The following is a 20,586-nucleotide window of genomic DNA, read 5'->3' as shown; positions in this document are numbered from 1 at the left end:
TTCTCTTTTTTCTCTAAACTACAATTTTAATTGTATTTCTGTGTCTCTTTGCTTAAATAAAGCCATTTATGGAGCTGGGAACTATATGTTCTCTTTTTAACTCTGCAGAAGGTTCTACTGGCTCGAAGCGTCTCCATTAAGCCGGGCTTCTCTCCCAGAGGAAACCACTAACAGAGCTGTTGCTATCATTAAACATGTGCATAAAATAATTTTTTCTTCTCAACCCCTACTTAGGGACTCATACTGAGGCTGTTTTGTCTTCTACTGGAGGTTTCTTCCTGTTCATTCTTTCCACATGCTTGCTCAGGAGGAGGGATTGTTGCAAAAGTAAATGCCTCGATGCAATTAGCTCAGCTTCTCTTATTGAAAGCTTGTTTTCCGATTGCATTACAATCTAAATCTCACTGCATTGCTTTGTAACAAGGACCAAATTTCACTGTTTGCAGCTGAATGTGATTGTGGCTACATGGGTATCAGATCTGGTCATATCGTTCTGGATAAAACGGGTCCTGTAAAGTACCTTGAGATCTATTGTAAACTGGGGCTGTTTCTGCAGATGATGTAATGTCCACCACTGCAAGGCTTCCTGTTTGAGCTCTTCGTTCCAGCCCGAGCACCACAGAACATCAGATAAGACCACTTTAGAAGAAAAGCTCACCAAATGTTTTTGTGTGACGGAGGTGGTGAGGGCAGCAGGTTTATGTTGGCTCCTGCAGACACCGGTGAGACCAGTGAGTAGTTTGCTTTTCTCTTTAAGCTCTGGTGACAGCTGCTGCAGCTCTTCATAGCCCTCAGCGCCCTGGCACCGCTGCATCTACTGTGGAGCTGTCATCCCTCGTCAGCGCGCCGCTGTTTAGATTTTCACACCACAGAGACGTCACGGGTTAGAACGGGTTAAAGTTGCTGTAGCCGAAATTCATTAAAGACGGACCAGTGTGCAGACGTAAAAAATATATGAAAGTGATCTGTTTTTAAACGTCTAGCAGAAACATTTAAGCAGGTGCATGACTGCAGCTTGTGGCAGCGGCACCTCGTTACCGACAGGTGGCGGCAAAACAGATTCATTCAGACTCTGGTTATTAGGGCCCCGATCTGATTAAAGTTTTATCTTCTTATTCTGAGAAAAATAAAATCCTAATCTTTGTCCCTCTCTCATTCTGCAGGATCTTCTGAACCCAATGCAGATAATCATTTTATTCAATTTCTACAACCAATAAAAGCATAAAAAACAGCAACATATCTATTTTCAGACACGTGTTCTTCTCATAAAAATATGTGAAAGCTGAGTGGAGACAGAACAGAGCTAGAAAAATGGTGACATTAATACTGAACCTACCGAGTTCTCATGTTTTCTCTTAAACTATCCTTTTCCATCAAAGCAAAAAAAAAAGGATTCATACCACAAAGTCAATTTCCCAATTATACTTCATTTCCTGTTGAGCCAACCCCCTTTTACAGCATCATAAATCACAGGAAATATCAGTCACCATTAATCGTACATGCAGATTTAAATCAGCTGTTTGCATAATCCACTGGCTGCATCTCACATGGACTAATGTGTGGAAATCTGTGATAATTAAGTCCAGGCGCTCTCCCTGCACCGTCCGTGAAGCGCCAGGCCTCTCCTCAGCAGCTTCCAGCTCTGCGGCAGCGTGACAGTAGCTCACATTAACTCTGGTTTGGAGGAGCCGCTGGGCTTCACGGTGACTCTTCTGTGACCTGGAACTGCCTCTTTGAACAGTTTTCAATAAAAAAAAAATGTTGAAACAAACTATTAAGGTCTTACTTTTTTCCGAAACGTCAAAGAAAAACACGCATTTTGTGAAATATGTGACCAAGTCCAGCATAAAACGTATCGGCTGACTGTTTTCTGTAGCTTAGAGAACTGAGATGTTACCTGAATACAGGCGTGTTTTAACACAATGCCAAGACGGAAAGACCTCAGAGAAGCAGCTGCATCTCAATAAACTACAAAATCTCTGGAATAATGTCCAAAGGAGAGACGTCTGGCCACAATCAAAGCACGTTGGGACAAACGATGATCCCCACAACCGCAGCAGCTCCAGATCAGAATGTCTGGAAAAGTAGAGGTGTTGCAACGGCCTAGTCAAAGTCCAAATACCAGCAAGACTCACATGCTGCCGCTGTGCATGAATGAAGGTCTGGAAAATCAACTTTTAGATGCCTCCACTATGAGAATCTGAATTAAGAAGGAATTAATTATCCAAACTAAATTAACAAAGCCTGAATTATCTGGTTTTATCTGATTTACCCGGTTGGTGATTTCTAGCCTAGCTGAAGATTAGCTTCATCTAGACTTCGCTGCATTGATCCTGTTGGAGTGACTCACTCAGGGAAGCCGAATTTGCATGTAGGTATAAAATGAATACAAGAAAAAAATAAACAATAAACTCTGAGCCAAATACAGAACAAAGATAAGAAAGATGAAATGGATAAATGAGCAGGTACGTAGTTATATAATCAGATTATTGCACAGAGGTGGTGGTTTAAGTTATTACCTAAGAGCAAAAGTGATCAGGTACATATGTGAATAAATTATTGCACAAATATTTATGCAAGAACTGTATTTAAATGAAAAGTATTCTTGAGATACATGATGTTGAGATACATGATCAGGTAAAGACTTTGGGTTTTGGGTTTTGTTTGCTGCCTGCTTTAACTTCAGTGTTGGCTGGAAGGAGGTTTCTGACCCGTCTGTTTCCCCCAGGGTGGTTCAGATAAAGACAGACAGGTTCTCTTATCTGTTGGGCCGGCCTTTGTTGCTCAAAGCTAAATTTAGGTGTGTCGGCTTCAAGAAAACGGGTTCCCTCCCTCCAGCCAAAAGAATGAGGCGATTGTTAAACCCGGCCGCAAATCACAAAGCTCCATAAATCACGGCGCTCCAACAAATAAACGAGTTTCATTTAAGACAAGGCTGCCGTAAACAGAGTCAGGAGTTTGAGAGGAACCGCAGGAACCGCAGCTGCACCCAATGCTTTTTATTACGTGTTAATTAGTGCAGGTTGCAGCGTGAAGCAGATGATCTCTGCAGGAACAGATTACAGCCGACCTGTTTCAGCTCTCCTGCTCCCGTCCAGATCCCAGCCTCTGATCTGCTCTCTGGAACGTCTGACCCGGCTGGTTCTGCTGCGGTTCTGCTGCGGTTCTGCTCAGCTTCTCGCTGTCACCACAACCGTGCGGTGTGTGTTTCTGTCTGCGTGAGGACTGAGGGACTCAGACTGGAGGAGATGCTTCCATCACTTCCAGCAGAAACAGGAAACAGGTCCTGGTCTGCGTGCAGATGGGCTGAAACAGGCAGACAGGCGCTCAGAGCTGCCGGTACCAAACCCACACGCATGTAGCTGCAGTCAGCTGGACTTCACATGATGTCAGCTTTCCTTCAGGTCAGGGTCTTCACAGACAGACCAGAAACCCACAGAACGCTTTCTGGACTCATTGGCTTTAAAAAACGATATTTTTGCTCCTTTTCAATATCATCTTTTAATTATTTCTGTTCTCACTCTTCACAATTTTCATTCTACTTTTTATTTTTCATGTTAAAAAGTTATTGTGTGTTTGAATGTATACGCTTGTAGCCTCTGCCTGATGTGGAATCCTGACACAGGAACATCCTCAGCAGATGAAAGCACAAAATTCAGTTTAAGAAAATTAGACTATTAAATTAAACTGACTCTGATCTCAGAACTGAGAGCCACTGTCCACCAAACACATCCAATTCTTGGTTGACGCCCAGTTTAACATCATTTAATCCATCACAGTTCTCAGCGCTGCAGTTACTGATGTAAACATTTCTTCCTTTCACTTAACTTTCCATTTTCCTGCTCGGATAAAGCAGAAAAATGCTTCTTTATCAGCAAACTGTTGCAGCTCGCCCTCAGCTTTACTGATGCTGTTCCCTCCTGGTTAACAGCTGTTACCAACCTGGCTCATAGTTGGCCACAAAAGAGGAGACAAAACTTAGCCTGTTCAGTTTAATTCAACTAAGAAAGTTCACTGTGAAACAAAAGGGTTAGGTCAATAGAAAAAATATCCTGCTGTCACAACTTTGATAAGAAAGTAGGACAGAATAAGTATAAAACTGTGACCAAAAACATTTTTCTAACCGATCTCCCTGAAGCAGACAGCGAGAAGAGTGAAGGTCCTACTGATACTCCATCACACCTGCTAACCAGGTGCCACTGGGTCTGTAACGAGCCAAACCAATTACCAATTAGGCCAACTGACAGCTCTAAGCCATCACTCATCATATCTGGTCGTATCCCTGATATTCAGTCAGACCCATCAATCACCACCTCACTCAGCCCCCCAGTGCTTTTCATAAGCTAGCTTCTCACTCCTGGTAGCATCCTGTTCCTCTGCTTTGCTGATGACTCCTGGCTCTCTCTGTCTGCTGACCTCACCATCACACTCCTCCCATCCTGCTCTCCTCAACTGTCTGCAGGATATTCAGATTTGTGTTTTTTCCAAACTTTCTCAAACTCAGAGCAACCTCAACAGAAAGAAATGTCTTGCTGTTAATACCTAATCTCCTCTTTCTAAATCTGCCCGTTTTTCTTCATCCTCCTTTCATCTCAGTAGGAGCCTGGATCTGATGGAAGCTCTCCTTTCTCTGCCCAGGTGAACAACACGGTCTGCAGCCATCGCTCTCACACAGCAACACGGCGACCTCGTTAATGCTGCATGTCCTCCTGATTACTGTAACTCTCTAATAAATGCTTTACCCAACAAATATCTCCATCAACGGGTCCAGAGTTCTGCTGGCCATATCGTCTCCAGAACCTGATCCACACAGCTTATCTCACCTGTCCTGAAGAACCTGAACCACATTTCTGCTTTGAATTTAAAATTCAACTTTAACTTTTGCTGCAATGCATTGTTCATAATATAAGGGGACCTTTTTGAGTCTTTAAAGGTGCCTATAAATAATAATAATAATAATTATTATTATTATTATTATTATTATTATTATTACTACCCCCCTTGATGAAAGTCAATCAGCCTGCAGTATCATACCATAACATAATTTTTTTTAAATTATATGTATAATATTGAATTATGTCTTTTCATTCCCTCTAAGCCATAATGATCCTAATTAATACAGATAAATGCTGGAAACATTAGAGAGACATAGGATTACCCTTCTGTCACTTTTTAATCCGATTTTGATGGATTAAAAAGGGGCGGGGCGATTAAAAAGGGGCGGGGCTTATTTTTTAATTGACCTTTAGATGACGTAATAATTAAACGATATAAAATTTATATTAAACGATATCAAATTTATATTAAACGATATAAAGTTTATATTAAACGATATAAAATTTATATTAATCGATATAAAGATTTATTCTTATCTTAAGCAATAATTAATCGATATAAAATTTATATTAAATGATATAAAATGTATATTAAATGATATCAAATTTATATTAAATGATATAAAATTTATATTAATTGATATCAAATTTATGTCAAAATTTAATTAATCGGATAAATAATCCATCAATTTGCCGGATGTCCCACCTCCATTTCCGGTCCCCCCGCCGGAAGTCCCGCCTATATGACATTATTAATATAAACCACAAATTTTACTATATTGATTATTTAATTCCTTTATTCACATCCAATTATTTAATTCATTTATATACATCCAATTATTTAATTCATTTATACAAATTCAAGTATTTAATTTGTACACATTCAATTATTTAATTTATCTTATATACGCTCAATTTTGACGCTCAGCAGCAGCATAGCAGTCAGACTTACGTAATCTTTGCTGAATTCCTATTATACCGAGCAAAACCTCCCGCACCGTTTGCGCAGAAATAATCCAGAGGACCCTTTGAGAAAACCTATTCGTCTTTAGTCCTCCCTCCAAACTAAATGCATTTACAGCGGTGTCTGCTGGATCACGAACTCAGGAGATCTGTTAGGGGAAGAGCACGCGTGTGGGCTTTGGACGAAGCAAATCAGTTATTTCACAGTGACCACAGCTCGGCAGCTGACCAGCACACAACACCATTTTTAGACATAGGTAATAAGCAGAAGCAGGAAGTGAATCGGTTATCTAGCTGAACAGACGCAGCTCAGCGATACACGTAACAACGGTTTCAGATTATGTCACTAAAACTCAACACGCTGTCTGGAAGTCACGCCTTTCTTATCCTACAACTCTCTTGGTAAAAAAAAAAACACAACAACAACTATATTTTAACTAACTCTGAAGGTAGCCATTTCTCTACAGATGGTACTAATATTTGTCCTGTCACCTGTACATGTCCTAACTAAGGTTCTTATAAACTATTATTTTAATAAATGATTATTCTAATGATTATCTGGACAATTAATTGTGTAATCAATAAAAATTTACAAATTCTGCTGATTCTTAACATAATTACTTAAGCTTATGGTATGAGTAATAGAAATGAAAAAAAAAAAGCTAATTGGTGAATAATTCACTTTGAATAACAAGGATAAATCTCCAAGTAAAAAAGTTCCAGGATCAAAATGTTAAAAGTTCAGCCCTTTCTGGTTGACTTAACAGTGCAGATGCCTCTGTAGTGAAAATAGTCACAAAAAGTATCAAGTTCCGCCTGTACATTACATTCTGGATGTTTTCTTTTTTAGATTACAATAGATTTTATTCTATTTATATAAAACAGATCCTTCTAGTGTACTGCAGGGGCAAAGTTAAACTAGGGTTTTTTAGTTGACAAATGATAATATAATGATAATGACACATTTATCAAATAAGGTAAACATCTAGCTTAAATTAAGACATGATAAATACTACCTTTTTCATATCATTGTGACCCAGTTTTAACAGAATAGAAATAGCTGTACGGTCCCACAGTGGGGAGATTCAGGTGACAGCTGACTTACAGACAAGACTGATTAAAATGGAACACAGCTCAATTTAAAGTTAAGTTAGTAGAGCAGAAGAAAAAGAAAACAAACTGCAATTATTAATACATATGGCCTAGTCGGATAAAAACTGAAAAAAAAAACGAGTTCATTTGCAGAGTAATGTAATATTTTAAACATATTTTGTTACACAAATTAACAAAAACTGCAAAGACTTCCTCCACAGAACAGAACCAGAACCAAACTTTCCTCTAAATATATCGCTCTGATAAGACTCTGCAGGTTTTCACTGGAACCTGCTCATTCTGCAGTAAAAGAGCTCCGCTTTGTCATCTCCATCTTTAAACTAAAAACCACATGCTATGATTTCGCCTGTCCCCCCATAGTTCATTTTATGGGACACAGAGGGTTTCCCCAGAATTTGGGCTAATCTTTGCAGTAGGTGTCTTGGTGGGTTGAGGGGTGTGTGCGGTTAACTGTGCCGGCGGGATTTTTACCAAAATATTGCTTTTTCACCATTAAAATCACCAGAACATTATAGTGTTGTACCAGACAAGTAAAAGTTAAGGTAACCAGAGTAAGAAGAACATGATTTTTAATTGTGATGGCAGAAGTATCCAGTCAGTAGCTTTTCTAGTTTTACGGTTATAAACATTGATCCATTATTTGGTGAAATCAGCCGGCTTGGAAGTGGCTTTTTCTTGTTGAATAATGGCAGTAATTGTCTAAACTTTCTCTTTTACTCAACAAAACTGCTGACAAACACAAAATTTTGGGATTTTGCTTGAAAATCAGTGGCAACCGCAGAACAACAGACTCTCTAACAGCCAAACCAGTGCTACAAATCCTCGTAGTTCAGAATTGTAAGGTCGAAGGGAAATTATACAGTTTTGGCCTTTTACAAATGAAAGCATATACAAATGAATATGCTTGCCACGTCCACGAGGGAATAATTTATAGAATCTCCTTCTGGTGTGATTAGAGCTGGAGGTCTTATGGATCTATAAAACTTTACAAATCTAGCTCACACTAAGAAAAGACCGATTTCTTTTACAATTTTCATCCATTCAACAATTGACGAAGTGATTCCAAGTCTGAACCTGCTTCTTAGTTTTGGAACAAAAGAAATAGCCTCAAGCTACAAATCTTAACCAGCAAGTTCAATGATCCTCGAGCTCTTTTGTGACTAGTTTGTGAGGATTTGGATTTTATATGATAGACTAGCAGTGCATAATTGTCAAGCGGAAGAAAGATTCTAGTATATCGTAGTAAATAAATAGTTTTCAAATAGCTTTACAAATTAAAGTCTTAAAAGTGTTATCTGAATTTGAGTTCAGTCGGCCTTTTCTCTAATAACCCCTAAATGAAACCCAGGGAAACCATATCAGCAGTAAATAAAGTCACTTCACAAGGCCTCAGAGGTTTGATAGAGAACATTAATAAAAACACGCATCATTATGAAGACGAAGCAACACAGCGGATAGGTCAGGGATGAAGTTATCGACACATTTAGAGAGAAAAGCCATTGTTGAAAGACAAATAGAGGTCTTAAAAGTCCCATTTAAACTTTATCACTAGCCATGTAGGGCAGAAAGAAAACATGGAAGAAGATGTTTTGGCCTTCATGACCAGTCTAACATAGGTAAAACCGCTCCATCATTGCTCTACCAGTATGCTTAGGCTCTAGCCTCAAGTCTTGAGTCAGATTTTCTTCAAGGATGGCAATGCATTTAGCTCAATCAAAGTTCCCTTTTTGACTCTGACCAGTTTCCCTGTATACCTTTTAGCCTGCAGTATGGATAAAACTAAATTCCATAACAAAGTGCAGCATTTTCGGGATAAAAAATCTCTAAAACCATCATGTATGGTATATTATGTACAGCATTATTATATATCAACCAGCTGTTTGGGAGTCAGGGTAGGAAAAAAAAGCCTACTCTGTGCTACCATTACAAACTGAAAACGTAACTGTTCTGGGACTTAGACAGCAATTGTGTGCTACGGTCAGAAGAGACTAAGCTTTTAGCTTTTTGGAAACAAGCACTGTGGCTGGGTTTGAGGCCAAACAATGCATTGAAAGTTGTGTTTGCAACATGATAAAATGTGAAAAACCTAAATTAAATCTACATGTGCATAATCTTGTTTCTTTGTTTTTTTTTGGACCCGAGGATAACGGCATTTCTGTTTTAGAGAATGCTTTCTAAATCTGTCTTACTGAATAAAACATATAAAGTCTGCTTTTACCATCCTTAAAGCAAACAGTCGACTTTACCGTGATAACACGTTTAAATTCATGGCGTTTAAATAAAAATAAACAAAAGTAACAATATGGTTCTAAATCATCCTTGACTAATTTAACTTTTTACCCACTACGTTTCAAATATAGCCCTCTTTTGTTCAGGATTCCAAAGTGTGTATAATCAATAAATCAGTTTTTCTCACTAATCTCTTATTTTGTATCTTAAATGCAGTAACAATGTAAGAAACAAAAACAAATAAAACAAAATCCTGAAATATTTCTACAAAGGAGCAGCTAAAATGTTAGACTATTATTCTTCTGATAGGTTTCACGCTGTTACTTTTAATAGCTCACCTTTATTTATATATTTTGGTAAACTCATAGCCTCTTATGGAACAAAATGGATTTAACTATAAGATGTAAGATTGTATAACACTTCATGTTTTTAGGTCTTATGTTTAGTTTGACTTCTATGTTATGCCGCTGCTGCTTAATAATTCCCCAATTGTCGGATCAATAAAGTACATCTTGTCTTTTTTATGTTAGCTACATTTTATTTTGTGTTTGCTGTGACATCGGAATGATCTTTTCCTCAATTCTGAACCACAAAAGACGTGAGGGACGGCGGGGGGAAGCCAAAATTTCCCATTATGCATTGCTCCTCATAAGGTTCCTCAAACCTTTTTAAAAACTGATCTAAACCGTCGTTAAACATGGTTTATTTTGATAATACATTAGAACGTCCTATATGAAAGAGTTATTGCATGTTTTTATGGGGTTTTGAATGTTTTTTGTTTAATTCCTTCAGAGACCGTCATTCAGACTCGAGTGACACTGGACATACTCTCTACCACCCCAATCCAGGCCATGGACCGGTGTCACTTCTCAACTTATTGAAGGTTTCTGCTCATGTGTGGGGAAGAATAGCAATAATTAGTCAGACTCTGTAATAACAGGGGCTGGCACTGTTAAGTAATGAAAATTGTTCAATATCTTGTTTCCTCGAAATTCATGGAAGGGCTGATGCTTCTCTATCAACAGAATCTTCAAGAGTTTGTCTGCCCTGTGAAAACAGGGCTATGGCTGATAAAAGACAACATATTAAGATTAAATCACGTTTTACTATTCGTAAATGCACTATTCACTTGAACGTAGACTGAAGTTGTTAAAAACTTGCAATGTTGACACTAATCAGAATAATGTGTCTTCAATTGCAAATTTTATGATTAGTTTATGTAATATTTCAAAAAATTTAAAAGTTATACCATATTGTTTTAGGAATTCTTATTTGACTCAATTCTAATCTCAGTTTCAAATGAACAATCCTTCATTTCAGCACAGTCTCTTCCAAAAAAAAAAGATAACAAAAGGACAATAGTCTTTTGGATCTAGGTCTAAGTAATTCTATAAAATAAATAATTCGGGTGACAGTCGTAAACGTTGCTCATAAACAAAGCAGCGTGTTTTTAACCACTGACATTAGACACCCTCAACTACTAGACAACTATTAGACAACTTCATACTAGCCATCCTAGTGTGAACCATACAACTTCGTACTAAAAAAAAAAAAAAAAAAAAAAAAAAAAAAAAATTCCTGCAAGATTACCCGAAAGGAGTAATCCGTCATTTTCTTCATCTGCAAATAGTTGTTCTTGTCTATTCTACAGCTTTGATTCGCTTTGTTTTCTTCACACTACTTCTATGTTTACTTGCTATATTGCCAAAGCAATTCCTCGTACACGTAAAATACTAATTAACCACAAATCTCACTCTTACTCTGCGACACAGATGACCGGTGTCTCACTTACTAACCTTCAAAGTTAGTTCAAAGATAGTTTTTTAATAAGTTCAGATGTAGCTCAGCAGTAACTAAACGTGATAAAATACCTGAATAGCTTGTCACCTACACCAACCTGCATAGCAACACATGCTCAACACGTATCATACTCTTTACATACAAATGTTTGCAAGGTGAAATACTTGATGATGATGGTAACTGGTCATTCAAACTTGCTTAAAATAAGAGTATTGTAAAATACCATATATACAATATACACAATAATTTCCTCGTTGTCCAAAAGACGCTTCTGTGCACGTTTCTTAAGTCAAGTTGTGTCCAGTTAAATTGGCTTTGAGTGTAGAGTTTATCATCTGTGTTAAAGTTGTTGTTTCATATGTCTAGCTTTAAATTTCATTGATTCTTGCTTAGGAGGTGGTTTCATCATTTTTCTTTTCTTTCACTTCATAAATATACTGTCATTTGCATACCGTAACATTTTTTTTTTTGTAATTTGACAAAATGTGAAATAGCTGAAAATGTGTGAATACTTTGGAAGACACTGTACATTCAAAGTAATGGCTGCAGTTTCTCAGACCTATCAAGACGTTTTGAAGGCTAATGACAGAGCTTCCTCTTTGATTTAGCCACTTATGTCATGAACCAGAGACAGGGGGACCCAGTATTCAACCAGACAAGCAGAGGTTAGATTAAAGATAATTTATTAACAAAATGCAAAAGCCAAAAAACGGGGATCAAGACAAAATTGGGAAGACTGCATCCAATAACCAAAAATAACAAAAAGGCAGTCACAGACAAAACTATATGCAAAAACAGGGGACAGGCTAACTCAAATATCCAGAGGCAAACAGGGTCAGAAGAACAGGTAAACAGAGAGCATTGAAAGCTGGACTTGACTCACCAACTGGGCACAGAAAAAACAAACAATGATGTGGCAGATTGCAGGGGGCAGAGGCAGGTATAAGTAAGGGAGTGATCAGGTGAATGGAGTGAAACTAATTACTGACATGGGTGGAGCTAATCGGGAACAGGAAAGTGCTTGGGAGTAAAACTGAAGCCGATTGGATGGTGACTGGTGAAGGGGAGTGACAGGAAGACAAAAGAATGCTGGCAGGTGAACTGAATTTAGACTGGTGACAAAAATGGTCTGAGCAGGCCAGATAAACTTATAACCTAAAACAAAATCAAACACTAAGACAGAACCTAAAATAGAAACTGAACTTAAGGCAGAGAGTGAAGTAATTGATCAAATAATAAAACAAAAACCATAACCAAACCCAAATCATGACAACTTATATGAGCCGCCAGAGCTATTTGTCAATAACCATTTTGTATAGAGGGGGCACACTTTTTCAATAAGATTAGGCTTCCTTTGAACACATTTGAGCTGGAACAAAAATTGTTTATGGGCAGGTTGTAAAAATTTGGGAAGCTTTTCATAACATTTGTTGGGTTTTTAGAAAGATTTACTAACAAAATACATCAAAATAGTTGTCAATGTCTGGAAGAAAACTAAAGCCAATTTAATAAAAATGCCATCTCCTTGAACTCATTTTACCTATTTATTTTTTAAATGAGTCGAATCTGCCGAATATGACATCATCAATGAATAATAGTTATAATGAATAATATTGATTGTTATAATAAAACAAGAAAACAATAATGGTTAATGTAAACGCCCCAAGAGGAGTTGAGTTCTACTGATCAACTTGAAAATATTTCATGGCTGTGTGAAAGAGAAATGTTTGGTTGAGCTCTGTTAGATAAATTACGATTATATTAAGGTAGATTTATAACTCATGTTGGGAAGGTATTAATAAAAATAAAAAAAAATTCAGTTGATATTTTATGATTGTTTTTTTTTTTATCATGAAGTTTTTTTTTTTTCTTTGCTTCTGCGCAGTTGTGCGCTAATGGCATGTTCTGGTGTTTAATAGTTCTTTGCTTTTAACACGAGAGAGTTTGAGATTTAGGCTTGTTTTGTTTTTGTTTTTTAAATTGGGCAGGTTTTATGCTGGGTTTGGGCTAACGGTGAGATACAGCAGCCTGTCATAATTTGCAGCATTCACTCCTCCTGAAAGAGCAAAGGCGCCTTGGCTTCTTCAACTTAAACTCACCTCATTGTGGACGGTGCCGCTTGTGTTTCATAATCTTCCACTCTATGATAATCTTGAGCCTTAGTGGTTTCCGGGTTGACTTTGGACTACATAATAAGTACAGTAGTGAAGTATTTTTACTTTGTTACTATACAACACTGCTGGTTTGTTCCCTGTTTCAGCCGCTGGATTTTCCTGTCGTCCTCTGAGCTTCAATAGGTTTCTGTTAGCTGCTGGATTTTGTGCCTTCATCCGTACCTCAAGTTTTGCTCGCTGCTTCATTGCCTGGATCTCCTGCTACCCATGTACTACAGCAACCCTGCATCTCATCTACGTTTCTCTTCTCATTCTGATTTCCTCATCCACTAATCATCTCTCTTTCAATAAACTATCAGAAAATAACTCTGTTTTGTGTGTACATTCATCCAAAGACAAATTTATAACTGAAACAAGTTTGATTTTAGTACGGTGAAAATATTTTAAATAAATGTTGTCAATGCCTAACAGATAAGATAATGAGCAAGGTGGGACAAGAGAAGGTAAAAAAAAAAACATCCCTGCCATTATTAACACCAGAAGTAATTTATATACTAGTCATCCGTCTTTGTTTTTCCTATCTTTTTTTTTTTTTTTTTTTTTTTTTTTTTTTTTTTGAAAGCTGAACTCTGCCGCTTTTACGAAAGCATTTCTAAGCTTTACCACAGCATAATTTGTTGTTTTAATCTTACTGCTGGCTGAATTTTTCTGTTTTATGCAGTGTAACTACAAATACGCACAGTTTACTAGGTTAATGAATGACTGCTAAACCACAATGTTGTTGGATTCAAACATCATATAGGAAAACCAAAACCAGACAGGTTAAAGCTATTGAACGAAATTTCAAATATGTATTATGAACCATTACGTTGCATATAATCCGTAAATACACACATATTTATATGCAATAAACATGTATATGTAAATTTTATAATGTTTCAACTAACTTGAATCAAACTAATCTCTTTGACAAGACATAAACTATTTTGTAAAAGCTAAGATGAACAGGAATGGAAGTTTCTAACCACTTTTCTTTGTGTATATTGTACACAGATGCAACTGACACCACATAAATGCTAGCGAACTTACAATTGCTTTTGGAGTTCCATAAATGCGACTGTATTACAGAAGCTGAAAAGAACTGCCTGGCAAAACAATGTTTCGAAATCTCGGTTTTGAAATCTGGAATTACAAAAACCCTTTTGTTCATTCATGTTATTTAATGCAGTTAATTATTACAAGCTGGAAAGTTAAAAAGTCTGGCAAGTCCTTAGTCGTCTGGCAATAGATGTATAGCTCTGACTAGAGTTCACAGTTGCCAAAGCCTGAAGGAAACAAAGACAGGTCTTAAAAAAACCCATAAAGAAATAGGCTACTTCAGACACCAGAAGTCTGGTTTTATTGCTAAATAGCACAAACATACAACAATACTCTCAGTTTTTGAGATTGCAACTATAAATCACAATTCACTTCCCAACCCCTCTAAAAACCACAATAACAATGTGCGAATTACCCATTTTTCAACATTTGTGCGAATTACCCAAATTTCAACATTTCTTTCATCAGTGCCGTTGCTTCTGTTGCTGTCAGTCTGATGGTTTAACAAGAAATATCTATATTTGTACAACCTAGAAGAATCATGGAAATTTACCTGTTTTATTTAGAATCGATAGTTTATGAGATACTTTCGGATGGTTTGTTTAAAAGTCTTTGCCCTGTTGTTTATCTGCCTTGCATTTTTATAGCAAATGAAGTAACACTATAAAAAAGTTAAAGTTTAATGCATCCGTATTTCAAAGTAGACCTGTACACTGCACATTTACCCCTACAAAACATACAGAGGTCCTATGCAAATGTTGCATAGGATCTATGCAGGTACCCTATGCAGTCACTATGTGTGCATAAATGAAGAGCAATTTTCTTCGTCATGCTAAACCTGATAAGGGTGTGTGACTTATTTTGTGAATAACTATTTTCTTACTCAGGGGCATTAATTAATTGAAAAAAGGTTTGCTATACCCTGTGGTGCAATTGTGCATCCACATTTTGTTTCAATAACATAGGAAAACCATGGGATGCTCACAGAAAAAGGTCCTAATATAACATTTGTTAATCTTGCAGTATGTCATACACATTCTTCTCTGATGCCAACATGCTGGATTTCTTAAAACTGCAAATATTTTCAAAACTTTAATTCATCCTGGTAATAATAATAGTACTTGGGGGGGCACTCACAGTTGCCAAATGATCAGTCAAACAGTTAAAAATGATTGTAATGTCCCAGTAAAAATATTGTACAATGCCTGACGTTGCAGGTTACTAATGTTGCAGGTCAATAGATAAAACAGGAATGAATGTTCAGCAAATGTTCTTTTTTTTATTTTGTTCGAAGGCCTGATGGGCTCCGTACATTACATTTAAGAAAATTGTGATTTTCTTAAACTGTACAGGAGCTGTAAAGGAAGGGATGTTTTAAATCATTATGGGGGGTAAAGTCTGTGACTCTGTCTTGTGCTTGACGTTGTGCGAGTTTGTTTGCCGGTGGTGAAAGTGACTTAAACAGTGAGGGAAGGTTGTACGGTACATTTCTGCCATTATTCTTCCTCAAGCCTTGCATAGTGTTATATTTAAAACACATCTGTTTTAAATATCCTCCATATGAAGAAGGTTCTACAAAGATTTCCTTGTAGATGTAATTCATTAGCGGATAGCCGCAATTTTCTTGCTTCATTTTTTAACCTGACTTTTAGTATCTGTCCTGATGCATCAATCTGGGCTGAGTCTTTAGTGCTTTTTTTTTTTTTTTTTTTTTTTTTATATAGCGTCAATTCATGAAACATGCCATCTCAAGGCACTTTACAAAGTCAAAATCAATCAGATTATACAGATTGGTCAAAAAAAGGGGAACCGGTTGATTGTCTGCATTGTCCGTGGCTTTGCAGCAATCCCTCATACTAAGCAAGCATGAAAGTTTGCCTTGACACTTGCTGCTAAGCACTAGGGCTAATTTGGAGTGACATTAATGGATGCAGATGGGACTGATTGTTCAGTCGTCAGAGAGGGCAAAGACAAGGAGCAATCTCTGCACTCTAGATGCAGATATGTGAAGTTGATTCTCACAAACTGTGTAAGATGTTCCATTACTGTTTTGCGTGTTTTTTCTCTTTTTTTCTGACCAACTACATGGATAGATGCTTGGTGTTGTAAATAAAAGCTAAGCGTAATACATGTATCTAAATGTGAGGCTTTCTCACAAACAATCAAGTTCATTATATATATTTTTTAGTTTAGAAGCAGAATGAACGGCAAATTGATCCAAGCCCACACCACAATGTGGAAAATGTGTATGGAATCGCAGAATTAGACGTGTAAAATGGAATATGGTAAAACTTTTTTAGATTTTGCCCGTGAACACACAAAAACATTCACAGAGGAAGGGCAGAAAGCCTGTCTGAGCTTACTCAAAGCTGCATGCTGCTGTAACACTAATATCCAAAGCAAAACAGTTTATTTATAAAGAGGACAATAAACTTTTCGGTTTCACGCACATATAAAATATTGGAACAGCAAAGACTACGCTATAGAATTAAGAAACAGGACATTTTAGTACCACATCCGTCTCCACACAACAGAGCACTAAAACCTTAGGTTTGAAAAACAAGGTGTACTAAACTTTACAAACTGTGTTTCAAAGACTAGACAAAGACAAATCCAACTGTAAAGCTTTTGAAACTGCACCAGTTTTATAATCGTCTTGTTTTAGAATTTATGGACATATCGATAATAAAACTTCTGTTCAGCCAGGGTTAACTCAAATGCCAAAAATGTTGTAAAAATTCAGAAAGAATATTTGATTCTGTTAAAAAAGAAAGCTCTGTGTTTTAGTATGTAAAGTGTTATATGTGTTATATTAATCAACAGAGAGGTAAAATGAGAAGCCCCTGATATCTTACCTGCAGCAGATAACTAAGTTCAGTTTTCATGGAAGTTAATTAACATAATCAACATCTAGGGCCCGTATTATGTCTTTTAAATTGTGTCATTATTGCAGACCCTGTCAAAACATTTAGCTTTTTCATGATCATAGGTCGTGTTAAGTTTTCATATTTAATGCAGTTTATTCATTAAACTCCACGGCTGTTTTTCAGCCATTCCTCATAAATTACTTAATTATATAATCATCTATATAACCTTTTTCTCTGTTTTTTTTTTAACCTCTGTGAGGCAGAACTGAAAAGTGCTTTACAAATACAGTTTATTAGTATTAAAAGTTTAACATTTTAACAGAAACCCACTTCAAACATCTTGAGCCACCCTTTTAATGTATAGTTTATAGAGAAATAATGTCTGGATATTTATGCAATCCCACAGGAAGAACACACACACCACTTATTTTTCAGAATTCTCTTGTTGAGCTTGTGCAGTTCCAGCGTTGTGAGAGTCGGCGTGAATTTGAGCGTTAGTTACGACCCGTACTGCTTCTGACATGAGCTTTCATCCCGTGAATGCATTGCACAGGATTTTTATACAAGTCTCTGAGAGGTTGCGTTTACCAAGAGAGTGTTGAGTTTTAGTGACATAATCTGAAACCGTTGTTACGTGTATCGCTGAGCTGCGTCTGTTCAGCTAGATAACCGATTCACTTCCTGCTTCTGCTTATTACCTATGTCTAAAAATGGTGTTGTGTGCTGGTCAGCTGCCGAGCTGTGGTCACTGTGAAATAACTGATTTGCTTCGTCCAAAGCCCACACGCGTGCTCTTCCCCTAACAGATCTCCTGAGTTCGTGATCCAACAGACACCGCTGTAAATGCATTTAGTTTGGAGGGAGGACTAAAGACGAATAGGTTTTCTCAAAGGGTCCTCTGGATTATTTCTGCGCAAACGGTGCGGGAGGTTTTGCTCCGTATGATAGGAATTCAGCAAATATTACGTAAGTCTGACTGCTATGCTGCTGCTGAGCGTCAAAATTGAGCGTATATAAGATAAATAATTAAATGTGAATAAATTAAAATAATTGGATGTGAATAAATGAATTAAATAATTGGATGTATAGAAATGAATTAAATAATTGGATGTGAATAAAAGAATTAAAATAATCAATATAGTAAAATTAATGGTTTATATTAATAATGTCATATAGGCGGGACTTCCGGCGGGGGGACCGGAAATGGAGGTGGGACATCCGGCAAATTGATGGATTATTTATCCGATTAATGGTAATGGAGGCGGGACTTCCGGCAAGTTGATGGATTAATTAAATTTTGACATAAATTTGATATCAATTAATATAAATTTTATATCATTTAATATAAATTTGATATCATTTAATATACATTTTATATCATTTAATATAAATTTTATATCGATTAATTATTGCTTAAGATAAGAATAAATCTTTATATCGATTAATATAAATTTTATATCGTTTAATATAAACTTTATATCGTTTAATATAAATTTGATATCGTTTAATATAAATTTTATATCGTTTAATTATTACGTCATCTAAAGGTCAATTAAAAAATAAGCCCCGCCCCTTTTTAATCGCCCCGCCCCTTTTAATCCATCAAAATCGGATTAAAAAGTGACAGAAGGGTAATCCTATGTCTCTCTAACATTTTCTCTCGTTTTGGAATAACTATTTACCATCTTTGAGTTTCGCTCTTTGAAATAAATTGTTAAAAAAATCAACTTGTTCATGATATTCTATTTTACTGATCATATTTACTCTGTGTTCGTAGTTTTGTCTGTGATGCCTGATGTTTCTATGTACCTTTATTTCACTGTACTTCTGTAATTTACTCCTCGCTATATGAGAATTAAACCTGCAGGATGAAAGAGGAAAATTCTGCAGGTAAAGGTAAAATTTGTAAATTTCAGCACTTCGCTCTCAGACTGCAGGTCTGCTGGTGGTTCCTAGAGTCTCTAAAAGTAGAATGGGAGGCAGATCCTTTAGCTATCAGGCTCCTCTCCTGTGGAACCAACTCCCAGTTTTGGTCCGTGAGGCAGACACCCCGTCTACTTTTAAGACTAATCTTAAAACTTTCCTTTGTGACAAAGCTTCTAGTCAGAGTGGCTCATGTTACCCTGAGCTACCTCTATAGTTATGCTGCTATAGGCTTAGGCTGCTGGAGGACATCAGGGTCTATTTCTCTCTCTCTGCTGAGTTCTCCTACTGCTCTCCAATCTGCATTGTTTGCTGTTATTTCAGCTTTTAACTTTTTGTTCTCTGTCATTTTTCCAGGGGAGGCAGATTATCCTCTATTACCATCTAACATAGAAAGTACTCATACATACATATATATATATATATATATATATATATATATATATATATATATATATATATATTTGTTTCTGATGGTTCTGTTCTAAATCTGCTCCCCACCTGCTGTCACAGCCTTCGGTTCCTCGGGTTGTAGCGCCATCAGCTCACCTGTCTGGCCTTGGTTCTCTTGTTACCTGCAGTTCTGGTTCTTATGTTGTTTTCACCTGAGCTCTGATTATTGTAGCTGCCTGTTTTTGGGTCTTTCAACGAGCTTTTGGCTACAGACGGTTCCACAATTACATGTAGACGTAACTAATGCTCCATTAATGCTCCATCATCCATCATGCATGATGTTTAATGAGATCATCAGATCCTTTTACTCTCGTCCTTCTTCTTGTTCTCGCTGCTGGAACTTCTCCTCAGTGGAAAGAGCAGAAACATCTGCAGTGATTGTCTGGGACCCATGAACACGATGCGCTACCATCAGTGGCCTCAGGCTGAATGCAGCGGTTCTGCTTCTGGCCTCACAGGTTCTTTAGAGAACATCAGAGAAGAAGAAGGTTCTGGTCCAGTTTAAAGCAGGTCATCCATCCATCATCCATCCATCAATCATCCATCCGTCATCCATCATCCATCCATTAATCTGTCATCCATCCATCCATCAATTCATCTGTCATCCATCCATCCGTCATCCATCCATCCATCAATTAATCTGTCATCCATCCATCATCCATCCATCCATCATCCATCCATCCATCATCCATCCATCTATCCATCCATCATCCATCCATCATCCATCCATCCATCATCCATCCATCCATCCATCCATCATCCATCCATCCATCTGTCATCCATCCATCCATCATCCATCATCCATCCATCAATCATCCATCCATCCATCCATCCATCATCCATCCATCATCCATCCATCCATCTGTCATCCATCTATCATCCATCCATCCATCCATCATCCATCCATCCATCCATCCATCCATCATCCATCCATCCATCTGTCATCCATCCATCCATCATCCATCATCCATCCATCAATCATCCATCCATCCATCCATCCATCATCCATCCATCATCCATCCATCCATCTGTCATCCATCTATCATCCATCCATCCATCCATCCATCCATCATCCATTATCCATCCATCCATCTGTTATCCATCCATCCATACATCCATCCATCATCCATCCATCCATCCATCCATCCAACATCCATCCAACCATCATCCATCCATCCAACATCCATCCAA

This window comes from Fundulus heteroclitus, chromosome 20 (assembly GCF_011125445.2).
Source record: "Fundulus heteroclitus isolate FHET01 chromosome 20, MU-UCD_Fhet_4.1, whole genome shotgun sequence".
NCBI lineage: Eukaryota > Metazoa > Chordata > Actinopteri > Cyprinodontiformes > Fundulidae > Fundulus > Fundulus heteroclitus.
Note: the sequence above shows the minus strand (reverse complement) of the source record.